The 18,219-nt window shown below is 55.1% G+C and overlaps 1 long non-coding RNA gene across 1 annotated transcript; it reads right to left on the bottom strand.

The window, feature by feature from the left end:
- Positions 1-575: 575 nt before the first annotated feature.
- Positions 576-13,594, bottom strand: LOC117796383. Its single transcript, XR_004620849.1, has 3 exons — positions 13,527-13,594; positions 1,296-1,369; positions 576-629 (listed from the first exon to the last, which is right to left on the bottom strand). It is a non-coding gene; the product is annotated as an uncharacterized LOC117796383 (long non-coding RNA).
- Positions 13,595-18,219: the final 4,625 nt, after the last annotated feature.

Genomic DNA, 18,219 nt, shown 5'->3' with positions numbered 1-18,219 from the left:
GGGGGCTGGACCTGGTGTCAGACCCCTTACAACGGCCATTCACGGGGGGCTTGTCTGTCTGGGGATCAGGGTAATCCCAGACACCTGCGTAGGTCTTCTTCGCTAGGACAGTTGGAAAGCGGGNTGAGGGCCATTCACGGGGGGGCCTGTCTGTCTGGGGATCAGGGTAATCCCAGACACCTGCGTAGGTCTTCTTCGCTAGGACAGTTGGAAAGCGGGGTGTGCCCTACATAGTTCAGCCGACTGGGAATGGAACGTGCCTGCGATGGGGATACCGCGGACACTGACGGGGTCGCCGTGAAGAGTGCGGAAAATGGGCACAAAACACGTACAGAAGACATATCTGCTGTGGTTTTAATAGTGTCCAGATTCCCTTCCAGACTTTCACACGTAATCCTGGGAAGATTCCGAATACAAAATACGAACCAGGGCTTTGCAGGAATCAAGCCATTTAAAAAACATACGCGGGGCGCCTGGGTGGCACAGCGGTTAAGCGGCTGCCTTCGGCTCAGGGCGTTGTCCCGGCGTTATGGGATCGAGCCCCACATCAGGCTCTTCCTCTATGAGCCTGCTTCTTCCTCTCCCACTCCCCCTGCTTGTGTTCCCTCTCTCGCTGGCTGTCTCTATCTCTGTCGAATAAATAAATTAAAAAATCTTTAAAAAAAAAAATTTTAAAAAACATACGCGCTTCTTTCTGTGTTCTCAGCTTTATCAAATTTCATAAATTTAAAAAGTCAATAGAAACTATTTTTTCCTGGTAGTTTTTGAAATAACTAGCATGAGTCCAAACTACACTGGCACCCTCCCTCCAAACCTGGCTTACTTCTCCAAGGTCAGGAGCCCAGGAGAAAACAGGCCAGGGCCACGGTCTTGTTTCAGGTGCTTGGTCTCGAAGTTAACACATAAAAGGTGGTTAGGGAGGTGGTCCGGGTTCTACGGTCATGACGAAAAGCTCAAAGTGGCCACTTGACCTCAACGCTGATTCAAAGTCACCCCCATATTAAATGAATATATCGCTTCCATAGGGAAGGAGGGCTACAAATAAATACATTAATCCCATGAGACATTTTGTGCCCCGTGGGCTCTCCCCTCCCCCCACCCTCCCTGCCACAGATCTCAGACCTGCACGTAGACCAGGGAGCACCACCCTCTCCCCACGCCCCTGCGGGACCCCCGGCCCCTGGGGCCCTGGCTTGGCCTGGCCTGAGCCTTCCCAACCGGGTCAGCAGCGCCCAGGCAGGCGCAAGGCACAGGTCCCCGAGTCAGGGAAAGCAGGCGGGAGTCGTAACACTGACCTCATAGATAAAGTACACTTTGGCCCCCACGTATATTCCCATGCGCACCACAGCTCGGACGGCGGCGTTCATACCTGCGGGAGGAACAGAGACAGCGGTCAGCGATCGGGCCGGGCAGTTCTGACGCTGCCATTGGACCCGCTGGGACCAGGGGTGAACCGCGTGCCTGCCCAGAAGGCTCCTTGCGTGGACGACGGGCCTGGTGCGTCCCTCTGGGGTCAATGTCACCTTAGAGTCGTGGCAGGCAGAGCGGGGCGCCAACCCACGGGGGGCTGTAGGCAACACCACCCGCTAGACACCAGAGGGGACGGGTGTTCACGTGCCATTAGACCAACTCAAATTTATATGGAAAAGGACAATTTCGGTGATTTGAGGAGAAGACGAAAGAAAAATACATAATTTCATTAGCTACCGAAGTAAAACAATTTTTTTTAAAAGATTTTTTTGTTTATTTGTTTATTTGACAGAGAGAGACAGCCGGCGAGAGAGGGAACACAAGCAGGGGGAGTGGGAGAGGAAGAAGCAGGCTCCCAGCAGAGGAGCTTGATGCAGGGCTCGATCCCAGGACCCTGGTATCAGGGCCTGAGCCGAAGGCAGACGCTCAATGACTGAGCCACCCAGGCGCCCCATAAAACAATTTTTTAATCAATGGCCTTAAATTCAAAATAAGTCATGCTGTTTTATTAAAAGAAAAATTAAACCAATATACTATAAATAATACCTACTCGAGAGAAATTTAGGGCATTTTTCACACTTTCCCAGGGGCTGTTACTCATTAAAAGTGGCTTTTTTTTTTTTTTTAAGATTTATTTGAGAGAGAGTATGCAAGAGAGAGAGCATGAGCGGGGTGAAGGGCAGACGGAGAAGCAGACTCCCCGCTGAGCAGGGAGCCTGACATGCAGCTCCATTCCATGACCCCGGGATCGTGACCTGAGCCAAAGGCAGATGCTTAACTGACTGAGCCACCCAGGCTCCCCGAAAAGCGGCTCCGTGCAACATGGTCTTGCGTGTCTGCTACACTCCCTTCACTCTCCCCAGGAGCCCCACTTCTGAGCGGCCCATCTGGGCTATGCAACCACCGTTGAGACCAGGTCTGGATTTCACCCCTGCAGAATCCTGTGTCATCACCGTGGCTAAGAGGCCATTGAGGCCACAGTCCCTAGCCTCCAATGCACAGCTCCCGGCAAACTCCCAGCACACACCCACCCCACAGCTCCAGTCCGCCTTCTCCACAAATTTTTATTTCAGAAACCAACATCAGGACTGAAGATGCTGGAGAACACGGGCCACGAAGTAAAGACCACTCCCGGTAACGGCACACGGAAGGCGCCGTGGCTGCCAGGAGCGTAACAGACACAGAGCCTCCATTCGTGTGTACGGGAACAGTAAATCTGCTAAGATGGGCAGAAACGTTCACGTAGCACTGACACTGGTCCGAGATACAAGAAAAGGCCGTCGGCTCTCAAAGGCGTGGAGTTTGAAAGGCTGCCGTAGGCCTGTAGCTGGACAAGCCGCGGACCTTAGCAGTCAGTCCACGGTTCATGCACGGCGAAATCTACAAGGACGCGGACGTGTGTGTATCCGAAGTCTCATTATTTATGTTCAAACCACGCTGAGGACGCGAAGACCTTGAACGACCTATCGATGAACAGGTGTTCTCCCTCCAGACCCTCCAACGCTACAATCAGCTCCTGTGAGCCCTCGCGCCCCTTTCCTCTGCACGCGTTCGCGCTCCCGCCATAGGCACAGCTCTCGGGCTCACGCCCAGTACACACGCCCTCCACAGCCCCTGCCCGTAAAACTGACATTTCTCCCAACATTTGCCCGGAATCCTGCCATGTCCCTCTAACATTATCCACACGGTGGCTGGAGTGACTTGAAACAGTTTTTTCTCTTTGGTTAGTTATTACATAATTTATAAATACACTCTGTTAAAAAAACAAAAGATTCTGGAACAGACAAAACTATGGAGACAGTAAAAAGATCAGGGTTGCCAGGGGCTGGGGGACGGGGGGGGGGTAGTGATGCTATTCTCCTGGTGCTCACGGTGGATGTGAGTCATTCCACATCTGCAAACCGCCAGCAGTGACTCTGGCGGAAACTATGAGCTTTGTGGGGGGGGAGGGGGTCAGGGCAGTTTCCCCGGTTGTAACACACATGCAGCAAGGTGGGGATGTGGACGGGTAGCTGTGCACCTGTGCGGCAGGGCTCCATGGGCACTCTTTGTACCTTCCGCTCAATTTTGCTATGAAACAAAAACCGCTCCAAAAAAATAAAGTCTTAAAAAAAAAAAAATCAGGGCACCTGGATGACTCACCCAGAGGAGCTTGCAACTCGAGATCTCTGGGCTGTGAGTTCGAGCCCCACATTGAGTGTAGAGATTACTTAGAAATAAAATCCTTCTTTTAAGATTGTATTTATTTATTTTAGAAAAAAAGAGAGCGAGGGCAGGGGCCGAGGGACAGAGAGAATCCCAAGTAGACTCCCTGCCCAGCGTGAAGCCCCACCCCAGGTAGATCTCAGGGTCCTGAGATAGTGACCTGAGCAGAATCCAAGAGTCAGACCTTTAACTGACTGAGCCACCCTGGCGCCCCAGAAATAAAATCTTAAAAATATACATACACAGCATAAAAGCTGCCCCACGTCCTTTCCCCTTGTCCACCCCCTGGAGCCAGCCACAGGAGCCCCGTAGAGACGTGATACCATGCTACTGCATTGTCCCGGCGGCAGCGGAGTGTAACACTTTTGTTTTCTCGAGGGGCTTACCCTATCAGCCTCCAGGAGCACAAATACGCCCAGGTTCCCGCCCCGGAGTCTATGGGGACTGCATGCATCACCCCAATCCGCAGGGAGAGATCTTCCACGGGGGGAGTCCTCCTGTTCCCCCACCCCCACCCCATGCTCATCTTTGAACATCATAGCTGTCTACACAGCACACTCGTCTACACAGCACAACCCACAGCTCCCCCAGGACAGCCGCTACAGAGCTGGGGGATGCTGTCTCTCGACCTCGAGACGGGGCTCCTGACCTCCAGACCTCCCTGCGAGACCCCCACCCACTCCTCTTTCCCCTGGGAGAGCTCCCCGCGCCTGTGCGCGCGCTGGGCGGGGCGCTGCCGCAGGTGTGCGGCGTTAGCGCCTCTGCGGGCGGCCGTGCGCGTGTCTCCGCGGCCGGTCCCCTCCGTGGCCGGTCCCGTGCGCACGCAGCCTCGCCGCAGACCTTAGCGGGATGGAGAGACACAGCTGCTCACGGTCCCTTCCGACAGACTCCAGGATTCTCGGACTCGCTCTGCGCCACGGACCCGGGGAAATTAACCCCAAACGCTCAACCACACCAACGCGGTCACCAGGTGACAAGCATGATTAATACTCGACCTCAGGCCTTGGCCCTCCCGAGCACCCCTTCTTTACGAGGACACAGCTCCAGAGGGTCGCGCCTAAAGGCACGATAAATGGGGGGAGGAAACTGTGACAAGTACGTGTGATACAGAGGGGACACCCAGGAGACCCCTGCCCCGGAGGGTCCGCACACCCTCACACCAGCCCCAGTGCCTGACTCCCACCCCAGCCTCTCAGGGTGACCCTGCGCTCACCTGGGAAGGGCCAGTCACCAGGAGCACTGGATGTCCCATTGGCCCTGGCAGAGCCCCCAGAGGGCGGTGGGGCTCTTCCCAAGGACAGGGACAGAGGAGCCTGAGCTCGGCATCTTCTGCAAGTTCCCCCGGGGGGGGGGGGGGAGCTGCAGCAGGACATCCTACCCACTACCTCCAAGGCTACCTCAGCTTTCATTTAAAGTGAGTGCATGAGTTAAACCAGCTGGCCCCTTTCCGCAGCTGGGGCCAGCCCGGGGAGTGGGGCCTGGGGAGATGCGCCTCCAGCTCAGGGGGGATGGATCCTCAGGGGAAGCCTGTGGGGTCCGAATCCCCCAGGAGGCGTGAGGAAGTCAGGCTTGGAGCAGACAAAGGGATAGCAGGGGAACAGAATTAATAAAGGGCACAGCTGGAGTGTAGACCTTGGTCTCCATTATATTTTAACTTAAAAGACCAGCGACAGCTCTCTGGTACAATGGCTGCGCTAGAATCTCCGAAGGAAGCCCTGAGCCTGCTGGGCCCCAATTCTGGGTTTCACTGTTTGGGGCGGGGCCTGCTGGGTTTGCCCGAGCTCCCTGCAAATGGGGTGTGGGGCTGGGCCCGGCGGGTAGACACCTTCCAAGGAGGAGACCCTGGAGGACAAAAACCAAGCACAAGAGAGAACGCCCCATGTCCCCCCCCAACTTCTGTCACACACAGTTTGGACAATGGGCTTCGTTCCTCGTGCTTTTGCTTCTGTTTTGGTAGCCAGATCTGGGAATTCAAACAACTCTGCTAATTATTACCATGGGAAAATGTAATCCTGCTACCAAGTCCGAATCTTATTATTCGGAAAGTAACCTCATCGTTGTCACTGGCAAAATTTAGACCCTGGCCTGCAGGGAATGGAGAGGCTGGTTATGGGAACCAAAAATGAACACACCTTGAAAAAATGAGGGAGCAGCTGAGTGGGACCTGTGTGATTGATCAGTACGTCAGAGGCGACAGACAGAACAGGCCATTACACCGTCGTCTTGATTTTACGTATCTGCTGCTTCTTACTAAAATATCCTGCAGGGAAGAGCGGCCACTAAGATCATTCCTTCCTGAATTAAAATAAACACTTACAATGAATCATGGAACACTGCATCAAAAACTAATGATGTACTGTATGGTGACTAACATAACATAATGAAAAATTTTAAATAAATAAAAATAAAATAAAATAAATGAACGAATAAAAAAGGAATTGTTCAGTCAGTCACTACATTGTGTATCTGACACTAATAGGAAACTGCATGTTAACTATACCGGAATGGAAACAAACTTAAAACATAAAAAAAATTAATAATTTAAATTAAAAAAAAAAAAGATCATTCCTTCCCTGAGGTCACGGAGTGCAGTGGACCTGTTTCCAAATGCTTCCTGAGATCTGCTCTGATGACATTTAACCTTGGAGTAATCTGTAAGAAGCAAGGGATGGGGCCCCTTCTCTCTGCCAGGCACCCGGCGCTCCCTCACCGAGGAATAGTCAACGATGAGCACACACGCCGCGCCCAGCGGAGACAGGGGCTAAGAACACAAAGCAGAGCAGGGCTGGGGAACTGGGCATGGGGTTCTGTGGGGCGCAGGGAGGGAGCTAGCCAGGCCTCCTCCGGAAGCCCTAATGACAGAGAATGGAAGAAGCCAGCCGAGGGGACATCTGGAAAAGAAGGCCCTGCAAGGGCCACGTGGGAGTTCGCCGGCCACACGCTGCAGGCCAGCATCCACTGCGTGGTATCCGAGCTTCAACACAAACACTGGGTAGGGACCCTGTGAATACCAGCGGCGATGGCCATCCCAGGTGCCGAACCCCACGGTGCCTGGGACAACCCTGGCCCCAGAGATGCGTGGTGTCACAGAGAGGGCGGACCGCGGGGCTCAGCATGGAAAAAAAGAACGTGAGGTGTCTTACTGATGATCTTCACACCAATGAGGGATTGAATACTAGTTTGGATAAAATAGACATTTACAATCAACTGTTTTCATGCGGTGACTGGATAAAGTTACACACGTAATGGGCTTCGAGCCGAGCCTTGTTTCTCCGCACAGCGGGGGGGGGTCCCGTTTTAAATCTACCCTGCAGCAGTGGGTGTGTATCCAGCCCGGAATCGGTGCAAAGCTCTTTGTAAAAGGGGATGACTGTTCCCTTCCAGGGACCTAATGTAGCCAAGTTCCTGCTGATGGGTTTTCGCTGGTCTTCCCACTGCTCACTAGTGTAAGCACTGCTGTAAAGAACATTCTCTCACCAGCCTGCCTGCTTCCGCCTCTGCTCCCGTTCCCTGCATTTCCTCCTGCTGTCCAGAGGAGCAAACCCTCCACTTACACAATCCACCCCACACCTCTGTATGTCACAGGGCACCCTGCCGCAGGCGGGCCCAGCCTCACCCCGGCAGCCCTCCAGCTACCGCCCAATCCTGCTCCCCGTGAGACCCTAAACGTGGGCTTCCCACCCCACCCCTCCTGGCCACGCCACAAAACTACCCGTATCAGAAGCAGCCAGTGCCTGCAGTGGCCTCCCTGCTCCCACCAAGTGAATCCAAAGTCCTCACTGCCTGCACCTCCCCAGAGTCTCACCCATCTGGCCCTGACCTCCTCCTCCCAGGCCCTGTACATACAAAGCCAGGCTGCTTTGCCCCAGCACACCCCTCAGCCCCCGGTGGGTTGTGGGTCGGGTGGAGGGTCCCTGACCACAGGTGCCCTGGGCCTTCCAGAAACAGGGGCTCTTTTCCAGGTCTGGCTCGCTTCCAGCCCTCAGTGCCAGCTCCCTGAGAGATGGGGGTCCTCTGTCTGCCAGAGGCATGACTTCTCACCTCCGCGGTCACTGCTCCTTCACTGGTGGGATGGTAACATGAAAAGGGGAGCCAAACCATAGGAATGTTAACCCAGAGCTGAACCAGTCACCCTACACCACTCCTCCGATGATTTTCTGGCCAAAAGAAACGTCCAGCCAGGTCACTCATTCACACCTTTTTATACAAGGGGTCCTATGTTAATCAATCTTCCCAGTCAAGGTCAGTCCTCGTCAAGGTCAAAAAGCCATGCTATGAAAGGACCCCATGCACCCAGGACACAAGCGTGGTGCTGAGCCGACCTGAGGGACCAGCTGTGATTCTCAGGCCCCCACTAGACCCAGACCCACAGACTCAGAACGTGAAACTCAGGGAGACCCCTCGGCAGCGGCTATGCAACCAGGAGGGAGGAAGCTCGTGAGCCCCGGGGCAGCAGGGCTGACGGGGACCTGTGTGCTCCCCGTTCTCTTCTGCACCTCCTCGGGTCCTCCTCCTTCACTGAAGACATGCACTGGGGAGAAGGGAAGAGGAAGGGGAGGAAGGAAGGAGGAGGGGAGAGGACTGTGGTTCAGTGACTCTGTGTCCTTCATTTTGCAAATGAAGAATGGAGGCCCTGCCCACCGCCAGCAGAGAGAACCAGGAACCAGGACCTATTAATCAGTGTCTTGACTCTCGAGGCGCTGCTCTGCCCCACGCTTTGCTGCTTCTTGTCCTGACAAGCACAATTACTGTAATTCCCAGCATGCTAAGTATATGGTGGCGAAGATGCACGGGGTTAAAGGGGCAGGGGGAGGGCACAGGGCTTCCTGGCAGGTGCACTGTGGCAAATAAGAATGGAGCTCCGTGCCAGGCCTGCTTTTTCTTAAAAGAGACCACCTGTTCCTTACCCAAATACACCTTCCCGACCTAGTTACAACGGCACTCGGTGTACGGTTTGGTGTCCCAACGTTTGCCTTTACCACGTTGCTGGCCCGTCTCCAGGTCTCTAACGGTGATTGCTTCTGACGGCCCATCAGGTTGGTGGAGCGTGTCCCATGGGCCCCAATTCTCCCTGATGAAGGTTTCAGTTCTGAACCAAAGCTGTTTGCTCCCCTGCAAGGCAGGATTGAGTTTTTCTGAACATGACGAAGTGGCTAGCTTCTAAGAGTCACCTGGCTGTGCCACGCAGAGTGTGTGCAGTTACAGCAGAGGGTTTAGTGGCTGACTGCCCACGGCATTCACAGGGTGAGCGCTGTAATTCGAACACGTGGCCTCCTAGACGCAACCGTGCTTGCTGAATCAATACTAAATTTTACATGGAAAAGAAGTCCCCTCACTATAGAATGTAGCTGTGCAGAGTTCCAGGACAGTAAGGGGCCACAGAGTCTGGAGAGACGAGATGTCCAGTGCCCCCCCCACCCCCGTTTCCCTCTGCACCGATCTGGGCTCTGCAGCCAACACAGCTCCAGGTGAGCACAGAAGGAACCCACGCAAGCAGGACCCCAGGGTGGTGTTCCAGCAATACGTGGTCAGTGGCGGGACCGCCCTGTGCCCGGTGTCCAGCCATTAGTGGCAGTAGAGCTCCAAGCTTTCAGGCATTAGCCTTTCCCAGATACTGCACTGCAGATAGAAGAGTGCTTTTGATTAGTGAAGGTTCAAGTCCCTGAAATGACATTAAGAGGAAAGGAAGGAGCCAGTACCGCAGTCACCTGGCATTTCATGAAAGCGAGATTCAGGGGAGCCATCCAGCAAACCTCCGAGAGCCAGCCTCGCGCCACATACCGTGCCGGACTCGAGACACGCACGGAAGATGCCCTCCCACTGTCTGTCGTCTCTGCGGCCGCATGGCCCGGCCCCTCTACCGCTCAGAACGCGAGGAAGCCAGTTCCCCACCAAGCTCGCTTGCTCCCGCATGAACGGAGCACACAGCGCGCACCTGCGTAGCGCCCGCCGCCAGCGAACGTCAGTGCTTCTTGCTGCTCTTTTTTAAGACTGACACAGGCTCAATTTATGTGAGCTCTGGATACTGTATTCACGTTTGCTTTGCCTGAGGCCAAAGAGGACTTTATAGCCTCGCTGCCCGCAAGGGACACTCAATTTCTCCACCTTCTCATCTGCACCGGGCTGATCCCACAGTCTGTGTCTACGCCCATGAATCATTTTTGGTGGATGACACAATCTTGCTGGAGGGTGGCTACTTAGTCATGGAAAGGCTGTCTGTCCAGCAAGGTGGAAAATCAGTTTAAACTTGCAGACATTCCTTGTGACAGCAGAAGAAACCCAAAGAAGGAGAAAAATAATTAGCCCTAGATTTAGTCTTCCTTAGTGGAGGGGCTGGGGCAGGAGGAATAGAGATGCAGGATTTTCTTCATTTGTTTTTTAATAGGTACTGAATTTGACTGGAAAACAAAGGGCTTCATCACTCTGGTATCAAGCGTCCCATGGCTTCGGCTAACCTAGCGCTAGCCCTGTAAAAAGATGTTTTCTGCTCCACTACCGAAGGTGTTGAAAAATCATCTGGGGGCACCTGAGCAGCTCAGTGAGCTAAGCACCCGACTCTTGATTTCTTTTTTTTAATTTTTTTTTAAAGATTTTATTTATTTGAGAGAGAGAGAGACAGCCAGCGAGAGAGGGAACACAAGCAGGGGGAGTGGGAGAGGAAGAAGCAGGCTCCCAGCAGAGGAGCCTGATGCGGGGCTCGATCCCAGAACGCCGGGATCACGCCCTGAGCCGAAGGCAAATGCTTAACGACTGAGCCACCCAGATGCCCCCTGAGTCTTGATTTCAGCTCCGGTCATGATCTCAAGGTCTTCTAAGACCTGATCTATGAGTCAGACTCACGCTCAGCAGGGAGTCTGCTTGGGATTCTCTCTCCCTCTCCCCCACTGCCCCTCCTACCCCCCCTCTGTAATAAGTACATACATACATAAATAAAATCTTTAAAACTTGGACTTTAACTTTACAAGGCCCCTGAAGAGCATGGCCTACTGGAAAGTCCCTTGGACTGAAATCTGACAGAAGTTGGTTTAAATCCTGCCGACTGCCACGTAGGAGCTGTGTAACCCAACCAAGTCACTTATGTCTTTGTGGGTCTTTCTCCCCACCTCCAGAACAAAGACATACCTACTTGGGAGCAATGTGACCAGGCCTGTAAAGCTCCCAGGACACAAAACATGTCCAATAGATCGTAGCTATGCTCACCACCACCGCCCCCACCGGTGGAATTTGACCAAAATTTCACAACTGATTGGAATACCCGACATTAAGCCTTGCATATGCTCCCTAGATCTTAGGTAGAAGCAAGACTGTCCCTATCGCAGGGAAAATCAAGTGCTGACAGAATTTGGAGTCAGGATAAAAATGGCAAAAAAGCTGAGCATCTCAGACAATATCTCTGGGAATGACCTTGTCTGAGGGTCTGTCAAGGTGTTGCTGCTAAGACCAGCCCCTCTGAGCACGTGTCCAGACGAGCTTTCTCAGAAGGAAATGGGTCCAGATGCTCCATCAGGTCTAAGACAGGACAAAAAAGCAGGAGATCGTGCTTTGCATGAAGTCCAAGAAAAACCCCGAGTCAGAGGCCTCCCCTCCACCTGGGGTGAAATGCCCAGAGCACAGGGGCTCACCCTGGGCCACCCCAGATGTGCCAGCTCAGAGCATCGGGCCTCCCCCGTGGCCCTGACGCTAACAGAGCAGGCTTCTCATGTAATCTGGGTTCTCCGAGTATCCTCTTCCACCGAGCAGCAGACGTGGGCTTCCTGGCCTCTATCAGAGCTACGCACAAGTGGCTGAGCCAGGCGAACTAACAGAAACGTTGATTCTGTGTGTTACACCATCATCTCCAGTGCGGCTCCTCATTAACCAGGTAGCCGAGCAAACTCTTGAGCAGAGACTCCAAACAGTGACCCATAAACATTTTTTTCAACAGACACAGCACCTTAATTGTAAAAATAACCTTGAAACTCAGGCCTTGAAGCCTGGTGGTTTTAGAGACTAGTTCCTCTTCCTGTGCCAACGTTGTATTCCCTTTCAAGGCCAGATTAAGACTCACACAAGATGCTTCCTAATTTGTGCCAAGGCAGGTCTCCAGACGCATGTGCTTTTCACGCCCTGTGACAGGGAAGCCACTCTTAGCCCCACCGCGACCCCACCAGGGCTCCACGGGGCACACCTTTGGGTGTTCATTGAAGTCATGTGGGCGATGTCCCCGGTTTCACTGTATTTCCCCAATCCGGGCCAATCCGGCCCGGGCCTTGGCTCTATCACATTTTCCTTCTCCGGAATGTTTATACCGGGGCTCCCTTTACTAGAATACCAGATCAGACAGAACAGCCTGGCTTCCCTCGCAGACGCAAAGGGGGCCCAGTGGAGCAGGGGCGGTGACTGGCTCCGCAGTCACCGCCCCCAACAGGACGAGGCGGGTCTCGCCAGGGACTCACGCTCTGGGGACGCTGCAGGCGCTGGAAGGCCTTCCCCTCACCTACTGCGCGCCCTGCGCGCCAGGTGCCTAGGAACAAAGGCACAGGGCGCGCAGGCGGCGACTGGCCGGGCATCACGTAGACGCGCGGCGGGCGGGGCTGCGGCGACAGCGCCCCAACCTGCCGCCCCCGCGCCAGCCCCGCCTGGCTCAAGGGCGAAAGCAAGGTCACGCGCGTGGTGGGCGGTGGGCAGGAGGTGAGGGCGCCGGGCGCAGCACCTGAGCATGCCTCCACCTGGTGTGGCCTGGAAACCTGGACAAACCAGGCACGGGGGGTAGGAGGAAAAGAAGGAAAGAAAAACCAAACCCAGCTCGGGGAGGCGTCTCCAGCCTGGGCGATCTTAGGCTCCAGGGACGCATCTGCCGGCAAAGCGGTGATCCACTTTCTAGCGGGTGGCCCGCCCCATCCAGGGATTTACCTGGATCAGGAAACCCCACCGCCTGGGATTCCCTGTGGCCCCACGTGCACCCAGCGCCAGGGGCCCAGGCGTGGCCATGTCATCCCCTCCTTTAAATTTCAATACTCTCTTTGGGTGTGCGCGGGCCCTGGGCTTGGGTCCCCTTCCCCCCAAATCTGCCTCCACATGGTGGGGGGAGGTGGGCTGGAGTCCGCGCCCCGGGCGCTGGTGACGTTCCGGAGTCCCCGCTTCCTGGTCGTTCCCAGCCAGAGAAGGCTGGCGGGGCGGGCCTAGTGACCCACTTCAGTTTTCTGTTTTGTCAGGAAAGCGGCGGAAACCTTTTAAAAAGCCTCCAGCGGAAACCCGGCCGCTGGGCATCCCCGGCAGGGTCCCCTCGCGCCCCGAGCCGCACCCCACCATGCAACAGCGGGGACCCCGCCCGCGCCGCGCGACTGACGCCGATCCGCAGGACGCGTGGCGGGGACGCAGCCGTTGTTTCCACCCGGTGGGGGGCGGGGTGCGGGCGATGTGCGGGCCGCGGCATCCAGGTGGCCGCGCGGCTCCTAAGAGTCCCAGGGGCGTCGGCCCCACCCTGCGACTCGTTCGAGAAATGACCTCCGAGCGCCGTCCAGGAGACCCCACCGCCAGTCTCAATTTAAAAACTGAACGCGGAGGGGGAAAATTAATTGATCTTCCTGATAAAGGATCCTAAGGCCACATTCTTCCCTCCTCCTGCCCCCCTGCTCCCCGCAGCGACTCCTTCTGAGGCTGCACCGCCCACTCCTGCCCCGGAAGGTACCCCTGCTGTTCCCGGGCCCAGGGGTTTCTCCCCCACCCTGCTTTGAGCCGCAGGACCCCCTCCTCCTCGCTTCTTCCTGGGGCTCCCATCGCTTGTCCCCGCTAGCCCCGGGTACCCCATCCCTTCTTCCCGGTCCCTCCTCCCATCACTTATCCCCCGGCCCGGTCAGGCGGCCGCGCACCTTGGGCATCCCCGCCGCTGGTCAGCACTCCGATGGCCTTGCCGGCCCCGGAGAGGTGCTCCAAGCACTTTCGGAAGAAGACCTTGCGGTTGGCGAGATCGTCGTCGTCCATGGCGAGCAGGCCGAGACTGTGCTGGGGCGGGTGCTCAGCAGGCAGTGCCCCCGCCCGCGCCGCCGCGACTTAGAACCGTCCGCCCCGCCCGCTCGGCGCGCGCCAATGGCGGCCAAGGGCGGGCTCCAGGGCGCGGGGGCCGGCCGGCGGGACGGGCGGGGCTGGGGCGCGCCACCCGCCAGTCGGGGAGCTCGGCCGGTGATGGGGCATCCAGGGTTGGGGAGCGCCGCAGTTGGGGGGGAGGTACGAGGGGAGCGGGAGCACCCGGCGCCGAAGGTGGGCAGGAGTAACGTAGAGGGGGAGCGCCACAGGTGGGGGATGGGGGGAGCTGATGGTCGCAGAGGGGGAGTGCTGCAGGAGGGTGAAGCGCTGGTGGGAGGAGGTCCGCTAGGGAGCACCCCGGGGGAAAGAAAATCATGGCAGGGGGGCGGGGCATCTTAGATGGGCGGGATCACAGCCACTGTGGGAGAATTGCGGGTGGCGGGGAGTGCCGCAGGTGGCGGCTGTATCCCGGTGGGAGGAGCCTCGCAGAGGGCAAACGTCAAGGGCGCTGGGTAGGGAAGGGAGCAGGGAGCATCCCACGTGAAAGGGAAAAGCAGCAGAGGTAGGTGGGAGCTCTGCAGGTGGGAAAGAGCACCAGGGGTAGGGGCGCGTGGTGGAGAGAGCGCAGCAGGTGGCGGGAATAGTACCCCAGGTGGGCGGAGCATCCTGGTGGACGGGATCGCAGAGTGGGAGGGAGCGCCACAGATGGGGGCGCGGGGCCAGCTGTTGCTAAGGAGACAGAACCCCAATGGTAGCCCTCCCCGCAGGATTCCTCTCTGGGCGGTGCTCGGAACCGCGGGCGCCCTAGCTCTTTCTCTGGCTCCCCTAGGTTTCACCTGCGGCTTGGGGTTGGGGGGACGTGCAGCGGTCTTCCGGCTGGTGGGCAAAAGTGGGCGTCGCAGGCTGGCGATGACCAAGCCCTGGGCCTGCCCCGGGCTAGAGGAGGAGCAGGAAGTGACCGCGGAGATGGCCTTAGCGACACCCTCCAGCCAGACCTGGATGCAGAAAAGCCAGTGGAGCGGATAGAGGGCGGGCGCAGGAAAGATTTGCGGGGGGGGGGGGGGGGGGGGGGGGGGGGGGATTAGACCTAAGTTCTTACCTAAGGAAACCAACTTGTTCTTGTGTTGTCAGCCAGAAGCTCCCACAGCTCTGCTGGGAATCTCCAAACCTAAAACATTCATATCCAGTATCATCGGGTGAAGGATGAACGACCAGCCAGCTTTTCACAGAGTTCAGCTCAATGCCAGTTACTTGCTTCGGATACGGACTCCGGTCCCTTTCAGGGGCCTAGGGTCACCAGGCACCCAGCACTGTGCTTGGAGTGCAGGTTACCCCAAGAAAAGAGTTTCAGAAATGCCCCGCCAACAGTTCACAGTAGGGGTGGCACCGTGCCTCAGCCTACAGATAGAGGCTCAATAAATGTTTGTCTTGTGGATGCAAGAGGGAAAAAGAGCTCAAGGAAAGACTTGCTGAGTTGACCCAGAGAAATCTGTAACAGCAACACAAACAAGCTGTCTACCTAGGGCCACCCCAGCCCGAAGATGGAGGTACCTGCATTTAGGTGCTTGCCCCCTCCCGGCTACACGTGATCCTCTAAAAGAGAAAGAAATACCTGCCTTAGACAAGGCTGGAGGTCTGACCTCTCCTGGCCAGTATTATTGGTGAATCCCTCAATCCCACGGTCATCAGAATCACCCTGGCCTGGTTTTTCCCATCCGCACCAGAAGCACTGAAGTCCAGCTTTGGCATGCTGCCAGGAAATATATATATATATATTTTTTAAAGATTTTGTTTATTTATTTGACAGAGAGAGAGAGCACAAGCAGAGGAGCAGTAGGCAGAGGGAGAGGGAGAAGCAGGACTCAATNTTTTTAAAGATTTTGTTTATTTGACAGAGAGAGAGAGCACAAGCAGAGGAGCAGTAGGCAGAGGGAGAGGGAGAAGCAGGACTCAATCCCAGGACCCTGGGATCATGACCTGAGCCAAACACAGATGCTTAACCCACTGAACCACCCAGGCGCCCCGGAATACATATTGTTAACCAGCCCCCCGTGTGTTCAGATGATTGCAAAGCCTGAGAGTGACTGCGGGAGTGAGCTGAGCCTGAGCCGCACAGGGGCTGCTGGAAAGGGACACTGGGCCTTGTGGGGGGTGGTGAGCAGGTGTTCTTCACTCTCTCAGGGCAGGGGAGCTGAGCCAGGCTGCACCCAGAGGCCTTGCACCCCCAGCCTAGGATCTGTGCTCTAGAATCACCCACTCCTTCCTCGAGCATCCTACACTTTTAAAACATTGGTGCACATTGAATTTTATCTTAGCCGAAAACCCTTTCACTTCTTATACAATTGGTATTTTTACAACATAAAGTCAGAGATTGGCCATTTGTCATTGAATTGCCTGTAATACAGAAAACAAAGGATATAAACGGAGTCGAAACATGACAACGGGTTAAATAAATTATGGTAAAAATATATACTGGAATAGTTTTCAATTGTTGTTACTATCATGAGCATAAACATTTACTGACATGGAAATACGTCCTGGATATATCTGTAAGAGCCAGATACAGTGAGCCCATGTGTGTGCGTGCACCCATGTGTGCATATATATGTAAACAGATCTAGATATTTCTATTCTCTTTCTTTTGCTTATTATGGGTATTCTCTTATCCTGCAATGAACAAGTATTTTTTGGAATAAATTTGTGATAGTTAATTAAAAACAATAAGGTTGAGAGTCATCAGACGTCCAGGGTTCTGTCCATTTTGCGAAAGCTAAGGTCTAGTATGCAGAGTTGTGGCTCCCATCGCCGTCCCCCAGCTGCACCCTGGAGCTCTGACCCATTGCTCAGGGTATCAGAGTACTGTGTACAGAGACCACCAGCTAATAGAGACGGAGCCCTCTCCTTTCTTCTTTTGCAATCTGTATGTTTTAATAGTTCTTCAAACCCTTCCACTGGATGGTTTTGGTGGGGTTTGGTTTGTTTGTTTGTTTGTTTAACTTTGGCCTTGGAGGAGAATCTCTGATACCAGAAGGGACAATTCCCTGCCCCGTTGACTGCATCGCTTACCTCCAGCAGGACAGGACATACACGTTAGCTCTCCATTGCTGCCTACAAATTACCCCAAACTTCTGCCACTCATACCAGCACACGCTCACATCACAGGAGGAATTATCCCAGGGTCAGGAATTCAGGCGGACTTTGCTGGCCCCTGCCCAGAGCCTGCCTGGGCTGCAGCCAGGTGTGGGCCAGGGTCTGAAGGCTCATCTGAAGGCTCCGTGGGGGAAGGGTCCGCCTCTGCACAGACTCGCATGTTGCTGGCAGGATTTGTTTTCTTCAGGGCTGCTGGACAGAGGGTCCCAGTCCTTCCGGCCTGCAGGCTTTAACTCTTCCCCTCATCTGGGCAATTTCCTTCCCTTCCAGCCATCAGGCTAGCTGCGAGCTAACTTGCAACCACACCACACGGGCTTGCCTTTCCTGCGTGCCCCACGTTCCCTCTCCTTCTTCCTAGAATTGGAAAGTCCACACACCAATGTCAATCACCTGCTAAAGCAGGGAATGCCACCGCCACCCCTGCCTCCCCGGACCGGTTGTCCTTCAGTGTCCTTGTCCAAATTTAAAAATAATTCTGCCCCGCATCTAACAGCTAGCCTGTTATATATAGAACAGTTGGATGCTTTCCAAGACCTTAATGCAGAATCACATCGTCCAGGGCCAATGACAATATCTAGAAACTGGGGGGAAATGGAGAAGACGGTCTCACTATTTCTGCCAAGTATGTGGCTGTTCGGAGTTCTGACTCTCTAGGCATCTCCATCAGTAACCTGGAGGCCCTCACTGAGGAACTTTAACTCCTCCATGGCACGTTCGTGCAGGTTGACTAATGGAGACTTCCCTGTACTTACAGCACGGTTACCGTAACAGGAGGGGGCAGCCCTGCGTGCACCGGACGTGGTGAGTAAGTGGAGGGGTTGGTCTGTTCTCTCCCAGGAACGTCATCTGAGCCTTCCCGTGCTTGCTCATGCTTCTTTCCTCAGACAGCAGAGGGAAAGAGAGAGGGCTGTCATGAAGAGTAAGTTATAGAGGGATCTCCCAGTTAGGAAAGGAAATGGTGATTCCAGCCACGTGACAGTGATGGCTAACTTCATGAGCCGAGCCAGAGGTCCGGTTCCACATTGCTCTGGGTGTGTCTCTGGATAAGGTTAGCATTTGAATCCAGCGCCTCAGAGAGGCTGACTTCCCTCCCCGACGTCCGATGTCCAGCGGGGCAGAGGGGTGCTCAGCCAGCCCACTGAGGGCATGAAGAGACTAAAAAGGCAGAGGGAAGGAGAGTTTGCTCTCTCCGCTTGACCTGGGCCACCTGTTGTCCTGCACTCCTGGTCCTTGGCCTTTGGGTTTGGACGACAATCGCACCACCGGCTTTCCTGGACCTCCAGCCTGCACGTGGCACATCACGGGACATCTCAGCCTCCATAGCTGCCTGACCCAAGTCCGTATGAGGAACCTCCTCATATGTGTATAAGTATATCCCATCGGTTCTCT

The sequence above is a fragment of the Ailuropoda melanoleuca genome, chromosome 15, assembly GCF_002007445.2.
Source record: "Ailuropoda melanoleuca isolate Jingjing chromosome 15, ASM200744v2, whole genome shotgun sequence".
Classification (NCBI taxonomy): Eukaryota; Metazoa; Chordata; class Mammalia; order Carnivora; family Ursidae; genus Ailuropoda; species Ailuropoda melanoleuca.
The sequence above is the reverse complement of the archived record's forward strand: the minus strand, read 5'-3'. Positions and strand labels throughout refer to the sequence as shown.